This window comes from Manacus vitellinus, unplaced genomic scaffold (genome assembly GCF_001715985.3).
Source record: "Manacus vitellinus isolate BGI_N305 unplaced genomic scaffold, ASM171598v3 scaffold_0_pilon, whole genome shotgun sequence".
Taxonomy (NCBI): domain Eukaryota; kingdom Metazoa; phylum Chordata; class Aves; order Passeriformes; family Pipridae; genus Manacus; species Manacus vitellinus.
In genome coordinates, this window is record NW_021938789.1 from 35473697 (window position 1) to 35497876 (window position 24180).

Sequence of the window (24180 nt, forward strand, 5' to 3'; positions counted from 1 at the left end):
GGTTTTTATTGTTTCCTGTTGCTTACAGGTCAGGTGTTATTTTAAATTCTAATGGAAATTCTTCCCCAGAAAACAAGAAGTATTACCAGTCCCCACACTGAATCTTAGTTTGATTTAGCAGGATGCTGCAATACCTCAAACAGCCCCTAAGGTCTTTAAATCTTTTAGAGGTATACATACATGTGATATGTATACATCATTTGATTTCTGAGGAAATGTGCTGCAAATTCATTACCTTCACCTAAATGCTTTTCTGTGATAAAGTATACTGTTAGTTAGAATCCAAACAGAATTATTTTAGCAAATCAAAAGATTGTGGTTTTAATTATGAGGCTGGAAACTGGGCGACAAAGAGAAAAATTAAATAGCAAAATTATCAATATTTAACAAGAAGAATACATCCTGGCTGCCCTGGTATGTCTCATCCAATGTTATTGAGATCTGACCTAGATAAATTTTTAACTTGGGGATATCTATTGCTTTTCAATACTGAGCCCTAAAGTTTTGTTGGACAATTGTTGAGAAGCTTTCTTTTTGCTAGCCTCAACCTGTCTGCCTGGTTTTTCTCATGGATTCTGGGTTCTCTATTCCCACCTCTTTTCCAAGAGGGATTTATGGGTCCCTTAGTTTCAAGCTTTTCATCTTTCATCTTTAGTTGCTAGGAATGCAGTTCTGGTGGTTTTATTTTTCTTCTTATGTTTGTTTCCACTGAGCAGATATGGTAGCTGAGCCATTCTCCATCAAAAGAAACAGAGAATTCAAGGCTTATCTCGGTAATTTTACTTTGTTACAGTAATTTTAATACAGGAATAATACCATATGTATATGGTTAACACATCATATCTAATAAAATTGATAAAACCATGGATAAAACCATGGCCTTTCTAAGACATTAATTTTCAGCATAGCCTTAGCTGAAAATACGCTATTTCAAAACGTGTTCCAAGGAGCTGATTGTTGCAGATGGCTGTAGTGGGCAGCAATAATGTATCTAGGATTTTTTAAGTGTCTTTCCATGATGACAACCATTAACAAGCAGATTAATTTGAGGCTTAATTGTAAGAGGTTACCAAATAGCATGGCCTTCAGCCTGTCTTTCCAAGTACAGACTGCTACAGAACAATTATTTTGGCCAGCACACAGGAGGAACTGGAAGCGTCATCTTATTTGTGATGCTGGGATCAGTCTGTGGTGATCCTACAACCCTTGCTTAATTAATCCAATTTTGGCTTTAGACTTCTATCTCTGTTTGGCACAGCAAATACAACTGTGCTGAGAATTTTATTGGAAGCAGACATAACTGTGCTATACGCTCAGAAGGTTTTCATGCTGAATATTTATTCTTTTGACTCATTTCATAGTTAATATGTGCAGGCACTTGTGGCAGGTTGCTACTTGCTGACTGATTGGCACATTAATTTCCATGTTCCAGTTGAGCTACAATCCTGAAATACAGTTTGCTCATTCATTATGGGCTATTGCACATAAATGAGAAAAAAAATAAATCTTTCAATTGAAAACTGACCTTTCCATCAGAGACTGTCAATCCTCTGGCTCAAATTTTTAAATATTCAGGGGCCCTTCTACATGTTAATTGGATAGCAATTTTGAGAAACAGATCCATATCTACAGGAGGGACTAAGACTTATGAATTTGGAGATCCAGTGTTGTTAAATTTACAGAGAATTCCAGTCTGTGTTCTACATTTTGACGTCTCCCATAGAGCATTCCACTTCTATTCAGAAAGAAAAGAACAATAGTTGTCATCAGTGACTTCCTTCTGAGGGAAACAGAGGGCCCAATATACCAACTGGAACAAACTTGTACGGAAGACTGTCGCCTCCCTAGGACCTGGATAAGGAATGCCACCAAAAAAGTCTCCAGCCTGGTGCGACTATTATCCATTACTCTTTCATCAGGTAGGCAGTGGCGAAGTCACAACAAGAAGTCTGAGGACTATCAATAGAGACCTCAGGATCTTAGGATGACGAGTTGAGGGATCAGGAGCACAAGTAGTGTTCTCCTCTATCCTCTCAGTTACAGAGAATGATGAGGGAAGAAGCAGGGAAATCATACAGACGAATACATGGTCAGAGCCTGCTGTTACCAACAGAATTTTGGGGCTTTATGATCATGGGTCAATTTACATGCCACCAGACCTGCTACTGGCAGACCTGATACACCCATCTGAAAGAGGAAAAACACAATGCAGCTTTCTGATTTCTAGACATGGTGATTCATTTCTTTTCAACCTAGAACATAGGCCCTGTCTATGTTGTTTACAGATTTTACAAAGTAATAATGATGCTAGTTTACAGCTACAGCAGTCATGTTTTGCTGGCACTTCCTGCATAGTGAAAACAAGGACGAAACGCTGGAAGATTGTAGGGAAAACTTGAAAATAAGTCCGCAAATGCTCTTTGTTCACTGCTCTGAAATCAAGCATCTCTTGCATTTAGGAGACGATAAAGTAAATGGCAGTTGTGTGAAACACAAAGAACTATCAAATAATAATTTATAATAATTTTACTTGATCTGAATTTTGAAACCCTGATATTATGAACTGTTTCTCTTTTGTGGTCTTTATTAATAATTCGAGTTTCAACTGATCAGTGCTCTTTTTGGCCAGACAGTCCAGTAGAACAATAAAAATCCTATCTAATGGACTCTGGAAAGTGCATGGTTTACCCATAGTCTCATTTAATCCATGAAAGTGTGCCTACTCCAGCTTGTTACATTACAGAAACAGCCTCAAAACTGTAACAGTTGCAGAACAAAAAGTTCTAAATGTATCTTAGTCCCTGAAACTGATTTTAAGTACATTATTTTGCTCATAAACCTAGTATATATATACTGAGAAACTTTTTTTCTTGATCACTTGGAAGAGTTAATCCTCTTATTACTTAATTACTAAAAAAAAATACTTGAATGTTTTAATTCACACTTCTCCTAATTAATATAATTACAGAGATAATGTAATACAGTTACACGGAAGATGTAATAGGTCATGTAAACAGAAGATTATACCCATGACATGAAACCTAATCAAAATCAAGAGAAGCATAGGCAGTGTCATTGTTTAAACAAAATGCATTCTTAATATAGCACAAATGAAATCTCTGCATTGCGACACAACCCACAGGAATGATTAAACCAGAGTTAAACAAGGAGACACAGTACTGTATAGAATATGTAGTGTACTGCAAATATCTAGGATAGAAATAAGCAGCCAAACAAGTTTTTAATGAGATGCAGGCAGCATGTAGATTTAAAACATAACAAACGTTTACAGGGAATTTTGTACCTAATGAAAAATACTATTGAATAATAATAATAAAAATATGTAATATCATGTAAATAAAAAATATTCCTTCCTGTCTTGCTTTTGTGAGATGGTGACTTAGAAATACCAATATGGGTAAATGTATGAGATTATTTCAGTCTGTAAACCAAAAGAATCTTAATTGTTAACAACGTCTGGGTAATACTTATAATTACATCAAAGATACTACATCCTAACAAAAATCTCTCAGCATTTTATGCTTACTACATAATCGTATATTCCAAGGATATAGTTTCCATTTACTATTTTTTATTTTATAGTTATTACTCTTTTTTTTTTTTTCAGGAGAAGTAATGTTGGATTGGAAATTCTTGGATCTGAAAGAGTTTTTCAGTCCATCCTCCTCTTCCACAAAATATAAATTGATTGCTAGGCAACACGATCTCAAACTCCACTTGCTTGAGATCTAGCTGTTTCCTAGAGCTTCCATATCTTTGCAAATGAGTCATTCCTCCTACATTAACTGGGACGGTGTAGTAATTGTTACTACTAGTGGTCAGAGATGACAGTGTTGTTAAGACTAGCACTTAACAGAAGGAAGTCACTGACTGAGAAGAAAGTAATAATAAAAAAAGTATTTGAAAGAAATCAAATAAAAGATAGATTCAATATGGTCTGAAGTAGGATAAAAATGTGGTAAAATTTTTAGCACAGTACTTTACAGTATTTTTCTCCTGCTTATCTCAGTCAACTAGTAATTCTTAACGCATCTTGGTGCTAGCATTGTGAGGGTGCTTTTTCCATCAGTAGTTTTTCATAGTAGCTCAAAATAGAGGCCAGTTCTTGAATATTGCAAAGGTTATATATTAGATGCAAAATGATCAAGGGGGAAAAAGGCTAAAGATGATTTAGAGAACGACTGAAAGTTAAGCTTAAGGGGTACTGAGAAGAGTGAAGTATTGATCACCACCTCTACACAGTTTTATCCAGAGAAAACTGAAAACAAGAAAACATACAGGGCTAGAAGCTATTTTTAAAGTCAGTAGAAGAGGAAAGTGTGTAATCTGGGGACTCAACATCCTTCACATGTTGTAGAAATCATGTGGAGTGAATCTATAAAAGGAATCAAGAGCACTGAGATGTTGTTTTGCCTGAAAGATCTTCCACATAGAGAAGATCCACTGCAGATGTTTTATGCTCAGCAGCTGTGAGTTTTTCCAATGTCTGGAAGCAACAAATAGCAGAGCTGATGCAAAGTAATGCACAGGTCTAAAGAGAAGTGCAGACCATGTTGAAGGCTAATTGATCAGAACCCAATGATGTCACATAATTAGCAGAATGAATTTAAAGTTATAGAACTGTATGTAATTATAATAATTATCAACATATATGCATGTGTTGTGAAAGGAAAAGAACAGGTTGGAGTTGTTCCTTTACAAACCTCTGATGTGCATAAATTGGAATTTACTCTTTTTGGTGTCTTGCATTGTGTGCTGCCAGTCAACTAGAAAGCAGATGGTGGATTAAGAAATCCTCTTCCATGTTACCAGAGGTAATATTATTAAAAACACTCATTTAGTGCTTCAACTGACATTAAAATGATAATCTGTAGTATGTAAGAGCTCCTAAAATTTATTTTTGGACATTATATCAACATTCAGGAAGGATACTGAGGTGCTGGAGCAGGTCCAGAGAAGAGCAACGAAGCTGGTGAAGGGACTTGAGCACAAGTTCTATGAGGAGAGGCTGAGAGAGTTGGGGTTGTTCAGCCTGGAGAAGAGGAGGCTCATCACTCTCTACAACTCCCTGAAAGGAGGTTGTACCCAGGTGGGGGTTGGTCTCTTCTCCCAGGCGACCAACATTAGGACAAGGGGGCACGGTCTTAAGCTCTGCCAGGGGAAGTTTAGGTTGCATATTAGGAAAAAAATTTTACAGAGAGAGTAATCAGACATTGGAATGGGCTGCCCAGGGAGGTGGTGGATTCACTGTCCCTGGAGGTTTTTAAGCTGGGACTGACTGGGACTGATGTGGCACTGAGTGCCATGGTCTAGTAACCACAGCGGTGTTGGATCAATGGTTGGACTTGATGATCTCAGAGGTCCTTTCCAACCCGGTTGATTCTATGATTCTATGATTCTTTGATTCTAAGATATGATTAATTTACTAAACTACCTTTTGCCTTAAAGCACTAATCTCAGCCAAGGCCATCTCAGATCGTAAAAAAGTGCACACAGAATAAATTTTTAGTAGCTTCTTATGGAGGAATGATCGTATGTCCATGTTCTTTGTAATCGTGTTTCACCCTTCTAGACAGACTCAGTAGAGATACCAAAAATGGTTCTACCTAGGAGGACAAAATACACCTGTTATTTTGAAAGCAAGTGCTCATTTCAGGGTCCAAACAGCCCAGCAGACAAATATTTGCTCCATCCTTTTAGAGAAGTGTAGCTACAAGTACTATTACACTGACTCAAGAAATAAATCCTCATCGTACAAAAGACTTATTTAAGGAATTGTATAAAGTATTATTCATATCCTTGACTCATTACAACTACATCCCTTTTCCTTGTGACTGCAAGGGGTACAATGTATTGTATAAAAACACTTAGATTGGATGAGGTCTTCAATGTCTAAACTTTTCTGTTAGTCTCCTTGCAGCCCTATTCTCTGAGTTTTCTCTCATTTTCAAGAAAGCTGGTTAATTTTTTTTCTGTCTAGTGTTCATTAGCTCATTAGTGCAGATGATACTTGGACTTGCTAAAAATATGTCATCTCATTTCCTGCATTCTTTTATCTCTGAATTTTCATTTATCGCGTTCCCATTTTTTCAAATTACATGTATTAATTTTCTTCCTACTCCCTTGACTCTTTTTAATATATCTCTTTGCTTTTCTCTGTCCATTATCTTTCTTATATTCTTGTTCCAATTTTATTTGATAATACTGTTTTTCTATGCAACATAATTTACCATGAAGACCAAAAATTCCTCAAAACACTTATGACATCATTTTGAAATATGTTTAGGAACTGCAAGTCTTATACAGTTTTGGATTCAGCACATATACTGACTAAAGGTGTAACTTACATGCTACAAATTGATGTAATGAGTCACATTTCTAAATGTTAGTATGAGATTTTTTTAACATGAACTGAAAAAAAATTAATGCAATGGCAAAATTTGCAACTAGTTTGTTAATAACTCCCCCCAAAATAGAAATAGTTTTTACAAATTCTTGTCGAGTTTTCTTGATAGAAAAAGAAAAAACTCAAAATCTGTCAGCCTCTGGTGATCTAAGCATTGTGTCTTTGTAGTCTCCAAAGCCACTTTTACTAACACAAAGTCATCTCTAGTGGGAAGGTTCTTTGAAAATATTTACTGTATCTTTAAAAATGGCATCCCATTCTTTGTCCTTTTGATTTGTGACTTTTTAATGTAACTTTGAAATTTGTCTGATCTCACTTATGGCTGGAATCTAATGAAAGACTTTTCTTAGGAACAAAAATGATTTTGTTATTCTGTGGTATTAGAACTACAGAATCAACCAACAAAACAACCAACCAACCAACCAACCAACCAAAAGAACCCTCACCAAAATTGTTTTTATAAATTTATTGGAATTCTTTCACACTGACATTGAGAATAAATACATTCCATTCTGAATTATTATTAGAATAAGACTGTGGGTGGAGGTCTTCACGTATGGTATATTTCATGTTCTTGAGGATTTCTATTGAACACCTACAGTTCCTTGGCACTATAATGGGTTTGGATTAAGTAATTTTTTATTTAAATTGAGGATCTAAGATTATCTTTATTCTTTTTGGGGCTCATGTTTCGTTGATTATAGACAGTTAAGAGGTTAGTCACTTGTTCTTTATTTGCTGTATCAGATTGGGCTACAGTAAATAATTTTTGGACAGTCCTCATTTTCATTTTTTCAGACATGATTAAAAAGAAAAATTGTTGTGTTTATTTTTGCTTTCAAAAGTTATGTTGTGTAGTCAAATGCCAATGTCAGGTGTTGCTCAAATACACAAAACTGACATTGCAGAGACCAAGATAATCTTTTTTTGCAGACAGTATTATATGCTTGGTACAGGCATTTTTAGCTATACAAATAGACTTCTTGGTAATATTTTAAGATTTTAGATATTTCCTGACCAATATAATCTTTTGTATACTGAAAAATATCGTAATTTTGTTGCCAGTTATGAGGCTTTTATCTTTTTCATTGTGGGACTGGGGGGAGACAAGTGTATTGGTTTCTCCTTTCTTTGGTTTATATGGGATTCTTTGATTGGAAGTAGGCAATAAAGGAATTAAGCACAAATAAAATATACAATTACTAGAACAAAACAGCATCAGTAGAAACAAAGATATCAACGAATTGACCTAGGGCTGAATAGCTTCATTTTGCTCTTTATTAAACTTTGTGTTCACTGTAATTGCTTTTCCATCTCTTTAGAAAAAAAAAATGAAATTGAAGATTTATAAAAGAATGTATTTTGGTAATATGATATACAATGAAATGGATGGTTATGTGCTACATCTGATATTGCTGACTGCTGCAGTTGCCACTCAAAGGGTAAATTTCTTTCCTCCTCAAACAAAGCTGTAGTAAATGAACCTGGGGAGATATTTCCTTGTAAGGTTTAATTGGGTTTGCTTGCATAGAACGTAAATTTAATTTAAATAATTGAATAAAAGAGGACTGAAACAGGGCTAACAGGGACCTGTTCCTTGTGTTCTCAAGAGAGAGAATTTAATCCTTTGTTTGACTAACACACAGTGTTTGCCGCTGAGATGAAACTCTGTCCTGCAATCATAGCTACATTATCTAGCTCAACTATATTCTTGTTTGATTTATACAACTGCAGTTCTGCTAAAAGTAATAAAAAAATCTTAAATCACCATCTATGGCTAAGTCCAATAGTTTCTCTTAATACCTCTTCACTTATAGAAGAATATTTGAAAGGCAATTAGAAGGAGCACATCCAAATCCAATACCTGGAATCTGTTTCTTTTTTGGGTTTCTTAAAATGGATTTTTATCTTACTCTTTCAAAATTGTCTTTCAGGATAATAAGAGAGGTGTTCTTTGAAGTTTCCACAAAAATTTTCTGTCTTTCATGCATTTATCTGTATGGTGCAAGACTCTGGGAATTGACGGTGTTTCTTGTTAACTTGGTATTAGTTGCATTTTGAACAGAATAAACACTAGGTTGAAAACTGACTTGTGTATTATCCCAGGAGATGCATGTATTATTAAATTAAAGGGGTACACTCTCAGAATTTCATTGTAGAAGGACCCTAGGAAATATTGCAGATTGGATGATCAATAGTCTAGAGAGCTATCAATGTGAATCAAAGATTTTTCTGTTTTCCATTCTTTTAGTGACTTAAAAATATAACAGTTGAAAAAAAGAATAAAGAGTAGGTTTATGAAATTACATTAATATAGTTGACTTGAAAAGAATTTATTTAGTAGAAAACAGAAGAAATAAAAGGAATGAAAAAAGGAAGAACAATATGGGCCAAATATCAGAGAATAAAACCTTGTCAAAAGCTTTTTGAAAATCCAAATTAATTATATCAATTAATCAATGCTCATTAATGCCTTCAAAGTAATCTGTTAGATTTTGGGGGAATTACTGCCTATGAAAGTTTTTTATTCCTTTTGCCACAGAATCTGATACGAGCACTAGTTTATATGCTACGATAGTTTATATGTTGAGTTGGTAACTCACCAACTTCATATTAGACTTCCTTCACTCTTGAACAAATTGCCTGGTCCTGGCAACTGTTACTGTTCAATTTGTTAATTTGAGTTATAATCTCTGCTACTGATGCTTTTTTTTTAAAAAAAAAAAAAGCAATTTCTTCATCTTATCTTTTGTGAAGAAGGTAACCTTCCTGACCTTCTCCACAGAGAACACTGATGAAAGGATTCCCGTATCTTTTCTGCAGTGGTCTTCCCTTTCTTTAGTGCTGCTTTTGTACTTTGATAATCTACTGGCCCCATTGACTCTACAATTGTCCTACTTCTTCTGTGCTTGAAAATATTTTTATTATTATCTTTTCTGCCTTCTGCAAGTTTCATCTTAAGGTGTTACCTGACTTGCTGTACTGTAGTCTTATATTTAACTTGCTAGCTCTTTTTTTCATATATGAAAGCGAATGACAATTTCTGTCCTTTCAGACTGTTCCTTTAATGTCCTGAAATGTAAAATTAATGTGGTTATTTTTTTTTATTGTTGACAAAACTTTTTTCAAGATTCCAATATGTCATGATCACCACTCTTCATAGTCACCCCAACAGGTATCTGAAAGTTTTGTACTGTGTCACTCTCAAAAACTATGAAATGGAAATTTGGAAAAACCCAATAATCAAGAATCTATGATAGATGTGCATGAATTAGTAATGGTTCATTGAGATGTACAAGATCAGAACTTGTTTTTGTCAAATTTTTATAATAGATGGGCACCGAACAGTGATTTCAGGATTATACTTCCAGTTAGTTTTTAACGTGTACGTCTTTTTCCTTTTATTTCAATTTATCCATAATACTTCAGCTTCTTCTTGGTAAAATTTTCATCTTTATAATGAGCCATACCCTTAAGTTTGTGTCCAAATATGGCTCCTTGTACCTATTATTTTATATTATGAAGCCTGACATGACTTCTTTCATCCAGTATGGGCCTGGGGTACTTAATTTCAGTGGTATTTTAAAATCCAAGCCTTTTCAGCACATATACTGGTAAGCACATTAGTGAAGATTTAGATAGGAATAGAAATTATGAGCAGTATAAATTTCTGATGTATTTTGGGGGCATTCATTTTAAACAATTTTTTTTCTAGTGTTATTTTCTGGCTGCACATTTGCAAGGTTTGTTTTATTCTATAGTTGTTTAAAGATGGTGTTACATAATGTTTCTACAGTTATCTTATGCAATGATCATTGTAAAAAGGAAGGAATTTAACAGTATAAAATGTACCTTACACATCTTGTAACATCTTACATACATCTTAGTAACTGAAGGTGACAATGTTTTAGCATAAGTATATCTTGTTGACACTTAAAAGTGCACAATTTTCTCATATTATTTTCATTATGCAGCTAAGCTAAATTGATTCTAAATTAGTGCTATGAAAAAACGATTTACCTCTTCCTTTCCCCCCCTTTTATATAGTAAAATGTGAGAGTTTTGTCTGGGAGGAAAATACCATTGCAACTATAATTTATTTGTTTAAATTTGTGACTATGCTAAGGAAAGTGCCTATCATATGCTCTAAGCATCATTGTAAAATTACTTTTCAGGAAATTAAAAAAAATCAGCAGTTTTATCACATCTACAGCCCAACCAATCAAAGCCAGTAATAACTGTTTGTTGGTAGTTATTCATAATGATGCATTTGTTTGCAAGACCAGGGATATAAATTATATATTTTAGAGAACACCTTTCTCAGGTGTCTCTCTTATTTTTGTTGTATTTCTTAATCAGAATGAAATTTCAAAGTAATTTCAATGTGTACCTGGTTTGTTGTTTTGTTTTTGTTGTTGTTGTTGGGTTTTTTTAAATTACATTGTTCTCAGTCAATGAAATTGGTCTTAAACTACCAAGAATGAGTTGTAGCAGAGGGATTCTCAACAATGTCTTTGAAATCTCAGGGACTAGAACCTCAGGTACTAGAGAAAAAAAAAAGGCATTATATTCAGTGAAAGACAGAATGAAGCTCCCAAATAAATGTAGTACAGAGTATGCCATGGATAGATCTTAGTTGGTATGTGTAGAAATACCTGGGAATTTTGCCTATGGTTACACCACATATGAATTATTGACCCTTTCTGCACTTGTGAAATAAAAATCATTTATAGTTTGACATTTTCCATATTAGTACAATGGGAGGCTGTCACATATACCTGCTTACAGTCCTATACAAAAATAAATGTGCAATTAAAAGTAATTTACATCCAAAAATGCTCTATTAGACTGAAAGAGAAACCTTGGACTGTTCAAGACCATGGTTTGTTTCTTGAGCTAAAGGTAATGCTCTGCACAAGCACAGTATGCAGGAAATCTTTCATACTTGATCTGCAGTTCATTTCTTACCCAGTCCCAGTCTGCTATAATTCTTCACCCAATGTTCTGGGGCTAAGATCAGCATTGATTTCCATTTTTTGCACTTCCATCAACTGTATACTCCACATAAAAAAAATCAACCGTGAATTTCATCATTCAGTGGAACTTTTCTTATGGACTAGATATAACATGGCTCACTTTTCCCATATCAAAACTTTTAAATAGAATCAAATGTTTTGGGGATATTGCTATGCAGAAAGGATTTTTTTTTTCTTTCATTCTAGTCATAAGATGAGAAACTAACCTTTTCTACCTCCTATGGAAATTTCTTCTCATACTCCTGTACAGTTTATTTTCCTAGACAGAAGAATTTTTTTCCTTGGGAGGAGAGTTGGGAAATAATTAAATCCTTTAAATAAAAAGCAGTACTCAGAAAACCAGAAAACAAAAACCTAGATTTATTGTATTTGACCTTCGTGTTATAAAGACAAGACAGTTTTCAGAACTGATACTGAATGAGAATTGTTTCCCTGAAAAAGAAAAAAAAAATAATTAGAGTTATCTGAACCAAACATGATACATGACAGATAAATGCATGGCAATTTAGAATAATACAAGTTTAATCCAGTCTGGGCAACCTTTCCTTCAGGTACATCAAGTTCAAAATGTGTGCGCTTGTATTCATTGACTGTTTTAGACAATCAAGAAGAGAAGGGGGGAAATAACAGTGAAGAGTACAATACCTTCTTGTCTGTCCTTTAGGAGGTACAGAGTCAATAACAGTTTTAAAACCTTACTAAAAGACAGTTCTTACCATGTGCAGCTACTAGCTGAAAAAGACTGCTGAATGACAGAACATATGACAGTAAAATCATCAGCGTTAAAATTTTTCATTTGTGTGAAATCCTTTAATGTTAGTTCTCCTTTCCAAATTTATGCTCACAGGAAATGTAACTAGTTCTGGGATGCAAGGAGGAATGTAAAGACATAAAGCACTCAGGTAGAGAAAAATTACACTGGAAAGATTAAAAGAGAAGAGTCTATGTAGTCTGCTGGAAATTAGTTGTCATCATATTGGAATGATGCTGGGTAAGAAAGCATGATGAACTACCACTGAAGTGCACCTGAGTTTGGCATCATGCTGTTTCATCAACATTGATTTCTCTTAGATAACAGTGCATTTTGAAACCCAAGAGAAACTTTAGGGATATAAATGAAGGGGAAAAAATATACAGTGAGAAAAAGTAAGTAGTAAATACATAAACTCTATACATCTAGTGATCAGGGATGTTTTATGTCTGTTGCTTTATATATACCCCTTTTATTGAGGTGTTGCTAACTTGCACAGAATAATTAGAGAGTAGAGAATTTCATGTTCTAATTCCTGCCTGAAACCCACAGTTTACAGCTGCTTTATACACGAAGAGAGAATCAGATTCTGCTGTTAGAAGTAGCCTTTTTCAGAACAGCACTGGCTGTGGGTGACAAGTAAACAAAAACGTGGAATATTTCTTGAGGGAACTGTTGGAGATTGCAGCTTCTTTGCCATACAGTCCCTTAACCGAAAGAATGAAAATAAATGTATGTAGAGCTTTTATGGTTCTTTAGGGGTATCTGCTTCTTTCCAAATCATAACCTGACTAATTTCAAGATTTCTAGGAATGTTATTGTCATCTTAAAGCAAGGAAAAATATGCCATTTCCTAAAGTGACAAATTTGTTTTGTTAATGGAAACTCTTAATATGTGTTCACTTTAGTGGTGTCTGATATAATTACTCATACATGATTAAGGAAGAAGGAAACAATATGATCATAGCTATTCTATAACACACTAAATAGGACTTCTCTATGTCCCTGAGTGGCAATATAGCCTTTTAGAAAAAAAAAGAAGCTATTCCATCAGATATTATTAGCAGTGTCAGTGACAGAGAATCAATTCCAATCACTGCTAAATTGTTTCCATTATTAGTTTATTATCATAAAAAAAGTGTGCTGTGTTGCTAGTTTGAATTTTTATGGCTTGATTTTCCAGATCTTACATCTTTGTTGCGTCCTTGTGCGCTGGACTCATTATAAATAAGTTTTGTCCTGCTGTAGATACTTACAAACTGAGATCAATTCACTACTTAACCTTGCACTTAAATAGCTTGGCCCACTTCTTTCATGGTATGGCATATTGTCCAAATCTTTATAGGTTATCATTCATTCCAGTAAGACAAGTGAGTCTAGTTAGAGAAACCAAAAGAAGCTGAAAATTGCTCAAAAAATAGGAGTCTTATTTACTCTCCCTCTCCACTTTTCCTTTCTCTGAAAAATAATAATCTATCCCATTAATCTGTTTTCAGTTAGAATAACATCAATTTTCCCCAAATTATTTTAGTAATTAATTGACCTGGTGTAACTTTAGCTAAATGTATTATAATAGGAGGATAATATATACAGTACGTTCAAAGTATTTGATCTCTGTTCTTGCAAAACCTAGTATTAATTTGCAAAACCTAATATTAATCCCTGTTAAAAGGGGATGTGGGGGGGTCACAGGAGTCTTTTTTTCTATTGTGGAGGATAAAAAGGAATGACATTGTCATCCTAATTTTCAAGAAAGAGTTCCTGAATGCAGATACCAAATGATAAGAGACATGAAATAATTCTGATTCAATTGCTTGAGCTCGTACAAATGATAACTTCTGTATTTTCTTTCATTAACCACCTGAGGATGTAAGGAACTGCACACTTAGAATCAGAGAATCATAGAATATGCTGAGTTGGAAGGGACTCATGCAGAGTCTCATTGAGTCCAGCTACTGGCCCTACACAGGACACTCCATGGATCACAACATGTGTCTGAGAGCATTGTCTGAACACTTTTTGAACTCTGTCAGGCTTGATGCTGTGACTACTTCTCTGGGGAGCCTGTTCCAGTGCTCAACCACCATTTGGGTGAAAAACCTTTTCCCAATATCTAACCTAAATGTCCCCAGACATACCAGTCCTCAAGTTCTGTCAGTGGCCATGAGAGTGAAAAGATCAGTGCCTACCCCTCCATTTCCCCTCCTGAGGAAGCTGTAGACTGCGATGAGGTCTTCTCTCAGTCTCCTCCAGGCTGAACAGACCAAGTGACCTCAGCCACTCCTCCTATGTCTTCCTCTTGGTATCCTTCCCCATCTTCATGGCCCTTATTTGGATGCCTTTTAACAGCTTAATGTCTCTTTTACATTATGGTGCCCAAAACTGCACACAATATTCAAGGTGAGGCCAATACCAGGGCAGAGTAGGGTGGGACAATCACCTCCTTTATCTGGCCGGTGATGCTGTGCTTAAGGATACTGTCTTTAGGTGGCTTCTGGCCTACTGAGCTGGGTGATTTGTACTACTTGGAGTTCCTGAGTATCTAACACAGGTTTCCAAATTTTTCACTGAATGCGTGTGGCCTGAACATTGTGTTTGCAAAGCTTCTGTTGGGCTCCGGAGGTTCACCATAAGACATCCCATTACAGCTGCATTGCCTGAAAATTTCAAATGGAAAGTGAAGTTGCAGTCCAAAACTGAATGTCTCCATTTTGAATTGCTGTGTTTGGAAGATCCATTTCCTTTAAATAGTGTTCTGTGGGTGGACTGGACACATTTCAAAAGCTTTCAATTTCTTTTTATTTTTCACAGGGGTTATTCACAGGGTTTTTTTATCAATGGTTGGAGAAATGTCTCACTGTAAAGTACAAATTTTTTTCTCAGAAAATTATCTTCTAGCACATCCTGGGGAAAGAAAACAGAATGATGTTCCTTCCACAACTTACTGTAAACTTTCTATAACAGTGTCATTTTGCAAAATGCTATCTATAATAATTAGAGCCTTCCCAAATCTTCGTTCGCGAAGCCTAGCCATGAATCTATGATAAACCCCATAAAGTGTTTGATGACTCATATTAATGAAGAGACTCCAAGTACATGAGAGCCAATCAACATCTTCACTTAATCTACTTCACTTTGAACAGCAGCTGAACAACTCTGTTTTAAATTATCTTTCCTATTTATTTTTCTGTGCAAAATGATGAGCAGTAAAATATTCAGTTTTACTTTCTTTCTTTCATAGTGACAGGCTAAAAGAAAGCAGGTCTCTTAATGAAAACTTTTCAACATGTTATTAGCGAGACAAGAGTTAAAAACTAGTTTTTATCAGACTTCTTGACAAGTAAAAAATCTGAGAGAGAAGTACTTAATTTTTTTTCGCTTACTCTAGAAAAAAATTTTTCTTATCTGTTTTTATCCACACTTTTGACAGCAAAAGCCTACTAGCTGACTCCAAATAAGAAAACTAGATGTGGCTGTAAAGCAGTAAAATATAATGATGTAGCAAATTTACTCCCAGAGCTTTTTTCTATGATGGTGCTAAGTACAACAGTTGTCAAGAGAATTAAAGTAGTATTTCCTTTGTATAAAGAGCAAAACACATTAAAAAATATGGTGTGTTCTAGGAGAGAGTTTATTGTTGGGATTTCAACAGTTTTCATATTGGCAATTCTGCTCATCCCTTTGCAGCACGGTGTGACTACCACTGACAATCTTAAATAGAAAATACACTTTGCATTGGAACAGAATATGTGTAATTTCAGACTTCAAGATAGACTAAGGTACCTCAAAGAAAACTCTTCTTTGAAAAGTGAGAGGGAATGCCAAACAGGACTTAATTACACTAGATATATTACAGAGTACTTTTTACTATTACTGGACATATTGCAGAATAATACAGAGAAAGCTTTTTATTGTACTAAAATATCCTTCTTAAAGATTCCCTTTTCTCTAAACGGCTTCAGAATCTTCTAGCTATACTTTTAGCTCCTTCTGGTCTTAGTGCTTGTTGTCAATTACATTCTGCTATAAAACTCAGAAACAATAATGGAGCTAATGGTAAATGTTAAACAGGAAATAGTATCATGCAAAGACAACCATTGATCTGCTCCAATCTCCTTTGGAAAAAAGCATGAAGATGTTTCAGAATAAATGAAATTTATCTTGTAAGACTGCACTTAATGCCTGTTCATCTTTGTATTCTGTACATATCTGTGTTGAAAAACCTGGAGAAGAATCTAGGTTTCTGCTTATTTGCAGTACTATTGCAGTTCTTGTTTTTTTTGTTTCTCCAATAGAAAATTATTATGCTGTATATATCTGAGGCGTGTATGTATTATTTAATAATGATGTTAACAAAAGCTAGAAGGAAGGGTTGAAATAGATCTCCATTATTCCCTTGAAATTATTATATGAGAGGTTTAAGGAATTCCTATAATCTCACATCTCAGACATTCATAGTTTTACTAATGTAACATAGCTGCCAAGTAAAAAGATTAAGATATACACAGATTTTTCTCATCAACATGTTATAAGACTGTTGGATGTGAACAGAAAGACACAACTTTTCTATTTTACTGTTATTATTATCATTATATAGGCCATTAGCATGGTTGTGTTTAAAACTTAACCACATCAGGAACTTTACAAGTTTAGGAAAAAAATCCCACTTAGTAGTGTTATTAATCAAAATAGGGGGGGAAAAAAGTAAGAAATGGAGATACAGACAGATTTTTAATTTCAGGGGTGAGTTACACTATGTGTGTTTTGCAGTAAGAGGTTTTGGTGATGGGGGAATAGAGGAAAAGTAGCCCGGCAAGGCTTACTTGATATAAAATATATCAATATAGTTTTGTAAAAGACAGCATCCAGTTCGGGTAAAGGGAAAACAACAGATTCCTTTTTGGAAATAACCTGTAGTTTCCTCAGAGTTTTGACAGAAAAAAGATCCACAGCTTTGAGTTCTGTCATACTGTTTTGTATTGAGGTGTGCAAGGGCCTGCAGATACCATAAAATTAGATCTAGGGGGAATTTTGCCTTTTGTATGAATTACTCAATGAACTTTTGTTTATATTCTATGCAATAAGAGGAAAAATTAACTAAGATAATGAAGCAGGTTGTGGCTTATGTGCATAACTAAGCAGTGGGAATATTTGAGTGGTTGAAATGTGGAAGAGGGGGTTGAAGAGGGTTGTCAGACTTTGTTGTTTGACCTTGACAGTAGAGCATTCTGAGTGGCCCACCACATGGCTCTGGTGAGTGGCATAATTTTAGTAAAAGTACATAACTTTTGTGAGTGCCCTAATTTTAGTAGGAAATCAGTGATTTTCAGCTTGCCTTTGGCTATCAGATCCCAAGGCTTTTAGTTTGAAGTTTAAAAAAAAATCTGAAACTTTACTCTGCAAAGAAATATTTATAGGACTACAGAAATGAAAAAGGAGGAAAAAAAATTAAAAACAACAACAAAGAAAAGACAAAAGCTGAAAATAACCATGTCAGAAGGAAAAGACAAGAATTGCAGCAAGCAAGTAGAAAGCAGAGGGGTAGATTCAGAAGGTAAAGACAGAAGTTGCTGTTGAACTCTGCTTGAATTATTTTGTGTTACTATTCTAGTAACTTCAGATTCTCATTCACTCTCACTTTCCAATACCTTTCCTAAATCTATGTGGTCAGGGCAAGGTGAAATCTGTAAAGGTCTGACTACAAAGTATAATGCCTCCCCTATCCACTGCTCATCTAAAGGATGTTTTTAATGGGTTGATCTCAAACCGGTTCTATATTTCTTTTCCACTGATGTAGTAGTATCTTCCTGAACTGCTTTAAGGGGATGTTTCACTAGATTCATAGTGTTTGGTTCTTCTGTGTAGTTTCTTTTTCAAGCTCTGTTTGCTTAGTGAAAGATAGCAAATAGGGCCCTATAGCAATTATTATACCACTAGATATCTGTCCTTTTGTAATTTTGGGGGGGAGGATGGAATAGGATTGAAGAGTGAGGTATGAAATAGGGTTAAATTGCATCTACTTTGTCCCCTCTGTTAAGCATACCTTATGAAGTTTAATTTTGGGTCCTAAACATCTATTTGTCAGCCATTCCACTCCTGGTCTCTAAAATGCTGTTCCTTTCATCAAGGGTTTGACAACTGCTACACAGCGTTTTTCTGTGGTTTGGGGCTCCTCAGTGCAAAAGAGATATTGATAAGCTGAAGAAGGTGCCATGGAAGACCTCTAAGATGACTGGGAGTGCTGAACCACAAGACATGCAGAGAGGCCAGAGGAACTTGATTCATTTAGCCTGGGAAAGAAGAAGCTCTGGGAGTGGGGAAAATCTGATCATAGTCTGCCACCACATAAAGAAGGGTTGTAGAGCAGATAGAGCCAGATTCTTCTCAGACATCCACAATTAAAGGGCAGGAGGTGGCAGTCCCAATCTATAACAGCATGTAGGCATGTAAGGAAAAAAGTTCTTCATCGTGACTGACCCTGTTGGACACACTACCCAGAGATGATTTGGAGGTTTTCAAAACACCTCTGGGTGAGGTTTAGAGGAACTTGGTCTACCCGTGAGGTTGCTTCTACTTGGAAAAGGCTGCTGTAGTGAGTGGCATCCTGAGTCCCCTCCAAAACTATATTTTATGTAGTGCAAGTAGCACAAGTATTACTGATCGAGTGTTATAAGGATGGACTGCTGAAAAACATACTAAGTGTAATATTTGATATCCTGGTGGGTGGAAGGGTGTTGGGTGGTTGAACATGTACATATATGTGGAGGGAGAGAATTAAAGATAAAAGGATCTTTGATTCTGTTACACTAAGATTTTTAGAAACCAATACCATTTTTCCTGCTTTGTAATGGATAGTGATAACTTATGTACCTGAGAAGGCTTGGAGTGAGAGGGGATGTTACACAGTTGAGATGGAGATTGCTCATCCTCTTTCATCAGAAAAGAAATTTGGGGCATGTTGGTAGTACAGATATAAAAGCACAGAAACTGAGATTAGTTTGACACTATTTCTTCTCACGTAAATGGCTTTTTCAAGGGAAACCTACAGTTCTCTGCTCCTAAGTGTAAGAATAGAGTGAATTTATGGTATTTGACCTATTAGGAGACTGATGTTCTCAACAGACAATGTCATATACGTGAAAAGTGAATGAATGTAGTGGGTCTCAACAGAGACCTGAGCAAGTATCAGAAGCATATGACAAATCTTGTTCACTCTGTCCATATAATTTGCTCCAAATATAGCTTAAATAATTTTAAAACTTTTTACAGTGCCTCGTAACACCTGCTAAGTATAGAAGGTGACTAGTAAACTATAGAAGATACCTGAATGACTGTGAGCTCTGATCAAGAGTTCAATTATTTTTTCTTAAGAATATGTACTGTCTTGGCCACATATATTTGTCTTATTACTGTGATGCATAAAACAAAATTAATCAGATAATGTTAAACATTATGAACATTGGCATCTGGAGACTTCTATTTCATCTAAGTTTTTTAAGAAAGTCTGAGGAGATGTCATCAAATAGAGGAGATTTACTGAAGACATTTTCTTTCATACTGGCAATACAAAATATCTGACAATTTTATGTATTTTTATGAAGCTCTTTATAGAAGCTGCTTTGACAGGATTTATTTACTATTGTCTGTGTGTTCTTGTCATGCTATGTAACTTGAATTTACTTATGGCAGCTCATAGGTGTTAGTGGCAGGCATCAGAGGAATTTTCAGGTTTCATGAAGTCAAGTTACAAATAGGATTCTAACTCTTCCCTCTCCTCCCTCCAACCTCAGTTTCAGGAGCAAACATTATATATCATATTTATACCTGGCTAATGATGATTGTAGGGCATTACAGATCATTGCTTCTGGTGACAACTATGTATTGGATATGTTCTGAAGCCACCAGATTTCTTTATTTTGCTGGAACCAGATATGAACAGATCTACTATAGCTAGTAAAAATAGAAGAACTGGTTAACATAGTTTGAGATCAATATTGCCTAATTCTCTGGGCTATTTGTAAGCAAAAAGAAGGCTTTCAGAACATGTTCCAATGTGACAAGGTGCAGTTGTTTGGAACCACGGATACCAGCACACAGCATGAACACTTCCAGTCTGTGACAACCTGCTTTCTTAAGCCAACTGTCTTTTCTTAAGCTAATTCCTTTTTTAAAAAGGAATGCAAGAGTTCCCCGTTTCTGGAAGCAAAGTGTATTTCAAAACCTGCTGCAAAAACAATTGCCACTACTTTTTTTCTCATTATAGTTTATACCAGTTGATGTCTCTTCACTTTCTATGTTCATATAAAATATTCTGCCTTTGTCTCCTGTACACAGCAATTTATTGTAATTGTAGACCTTCCTTTGACATCAGCTGATTGCCTCAAGCAACCATAAAGTACTCATGCACATATGAGCCAATCCCAGCAACCGAGACACCACACATAAGGAATTTTTTATTTATTAATCAATTTTCAAAAGTGATTATGTTACTTAGACTAAACCAATGGTGTTTATTCTGTTCAATGCTTTTTGGATGAAGGTTTTGCCTTCTGTGTTCTGTAAAGACTATTACTTTATTCTTTTGAGCAGTTAACTTGAACTTAGGTAAGAGATGAAAAAGTTGATTTGAATGTCTTGGAGCATGCATAAACGTATGTCAAGTAGTAGTTATTGAATTTTTCTGAAGGTTTTGTTATGTTTTATTTTTGTAACTAACTTTCAGATGCTTCTATGAACTTCCTTCCTTGTCTGTGAATTCTGCAAATGTAGAGAAACTAAGTATACATTGAAATTTTTCCCTCTAATGAAAAATTTTCCATGTACTAGTAGTTCAGAGGGCTAGATGACAATCAAACACTCAAAATAACATAAAATTTTGACAGTATCACAGTAAAGATTTACTTGCTTAAACTACTAAACACTTTGGTGTTTAAAGAAAAGAACTAGTATTTTTTGATTAATTTTTTATTGCCTAAAAACTTGAAAGTTTTACTAGTCTTTGTAGGACAAAAATGTAAGTAGTAAGACTGAACAGACTATTACATGTCAACAGAGTAGCAAACAGCTCCCAGGAGCCTGTCCCAATATTAGATCTAATATTAGTTCTGTTGGACTGTTTATTTTTTTGTGTGCTTCAAGCTATGAGTTTTTATCCCAGTACAAACACATTGCTTTTGGAAATATTTCTTGAGAAATCCTCTTTGTGCTATCTTCTGCTCTTGTAAGCTGGCTATAAAACAAACAGAAGTGTGGTATGCTAGCTAGTTTAGCTAGCTAAGTCATTAATGCTTTATGGTATGAGATCAGCAGTTATCTTCTTCCAAGATTTCTTTCTTTATCCTCTCTGTTCATCTTATATGGATATAAGGATTAACAGAAGTTCATAACACCTTAAGACTTCTGGTCTTTTTCCTAATGATTCTGGTCTGATCTTGTTCCTAATGATTCTGGTCTGGTTCATAATAAGGAAAAAATTATTAAAGGAAAGACCAATAGTCTTTTCCATTCATTATTTTGCTTAAAATATTTTGTGTACCCTCCTTTCTGTCTCTAGCATAGTGGCAGTCAGGAATTTCTCATTAGATTAGGGGGAAACATACAAACAAACAAACGAAACCCACCAAATAAAACCAAACCAAAAAAACCCCCAAAAACAATAAAAAACCCAACCAACCAACCAACCAAAAAAACTCCCAGCTGATTGCATTTATGAGTTTGGAATAAATGGCATAGGAAATTATTATAGGTACTTTCCATGAGAGTTACTTTAACAATTATTCAGTTGATATTACTCTCTCTGTAGATATTTCAAGACTCTATGAGAACTACTTTGCCATGTGTGTTCACTGTTAAATAACTGTAAGAAATTACACACTTGTAGTGTTTTGCCCACAGTATGCTAGCAGAATAGATTCTTGATTCAAGGCTTGATTTCAACCAATTCTCTGATTTTCTGTATTACAGCACACTTGGTCCTCACCACCAGTCCAAAGGAATGTTCTTTCTGTCCCATTCTGACACTGGGTTCTAAGTCTTTTTCTCTTTCTTTTTCTTTTTTTCTTCCCTGCAGGCTTCCTGTTCACTTACTACACCCTGTAACCTCTTAATCTTCTGTCTCCAGGCTCTTAGCTCCTACATAACGCAAGAGTAAGCCTCAAGGAAGTTCTTTTAACACAGTCACTCTTTGTAAAGGAACTTAAAGGATAAACTGAGAGCAAATGTACTGTGTCTATCATAACTTTTCAGGTAGGTAGATGGAACAAGGAAGGAGAAGGAGATTACAGAAATAAAGAAGTTAGAGAGAGAGTTGTATGCACTGATAGAGATTCAAATGTATTAATCCCTTTAACAAACTTTTTATGATAAATTATGGGGAAATGTGGTTGAGGCAATATGGCTTTCAATAAAGGAATTTCTGTAAATAAATTAACAATTGAAGGAAGTGTGAATCAAAGAGAAATAATTCACAGATCACACTTCTTGGTGTTAGATTCGTTTTTTTGAATGTTATAGAGGAAATTGTGTGATCTATAGAAAAATGTAGTTGGATGGTCTATGAAAAAAACTACCAAATGTAAATATAAAGGTAACCAAGATAAAAATGCCCTCTGTTATGAGACTTTATTGCCCTAAATGCTAACCCTGAAACACCTTCTGCATCCTTCTTTCTTGCAAAGTGTAGCTTACCATTAGGAAAAAATTTCATCTTGCCTGCATTAGCCAGATTTATCTCAGTTTAGAGGTGCTTTACTATGATTAACAGCCTGCATTTTGCCTTCCTATTATAGCAAAGTATCCAAGAGTAAAAAGTGAATGTGGTATTTTTTGCTGCTTTCTCATAACTTGATTAATAGTAAATAGAATTAAGTTTGAAGAGTTTCAGGATGTTGTGAGAGAAACATATGAGCCTAGGCAGAGGAAAGCAACTGCAGCAACAGACATGAGCCAAATGACTCTCATCTACTTTACGCCCTGCCTTTTGGCACAACAGTCCAATTGAAGTTGACCACTGCAATAAATTGCTGTATAATTCTTCAATGATAGTTACATCCTTTCTGTAGTGACTGATGCATTTAACAAATGTTCCTGGAGAATGAAAAACAGCTTTGAATGTCTGTTAACAAATCATTTCATAACAGCCAAAAATCTAGAGATACTTTGTATGAACTTCCTCTCAAGAAACTGCAGAATGAAGATTCCTTGTGCCCTGTGGAAAATCACGCTCAATTCAACCAGTTTTAGGCAAAAGAGGAAACAAGGTAAAAACATATACAGAATTGATTAGACCAATATTTTGAAATATCCTTTTTTTTCCCCCTTCAAAAAAATACAAGAGCCCCAATCCCACAGGCTGGATTCCTCTTGTAACTAACTGAAGAATTTGAGCTGCTTGGGTGCCAAAAAGTAATGGGGAAGCTGTGAGTAGCTAGCTCTATCCCTGACAAAGGAATTTGGTCTGTTAATTCTGTCACTCCCTCTCCCTCACTCTGAAATTTCCAGGCATGCAGTCAGTATCCTAATTCTGAGAAACTCCCAGTCTCTACTTCTTAGTGGCTTTATTCTAAACTCTAAGTATCTGGAGATGCTGGTCTTTATGCCTCAATTTAAATACACTTTCATGCTGAGATTTTACGAGAGGCAGTTACCCATTGCATCTTACCAATACAGGTACCTGTACAGTGGCGTTTATAATTTCCTTGTTGGTTACAGGGATGGACAGAACAAAAGAAAACACAGCACATTCACTTTAGTTATACATCAAGTGAAAAGAATTGCTCTGAGGCTGAGATGATCCCCAGAGCATACTGGATCAGAATAGAAAAAGTGATAAAGCCTTGCATCTTGTAATGTGAACAGCATTCTTATGATATATTCTGTTTTTCTTTGACAATTCCACTTTTATTTCCCCTTTCTACATAAATAATTTATTGCTTTCTAGTAGGTGGAAGCGTGATGTTGCATAATTT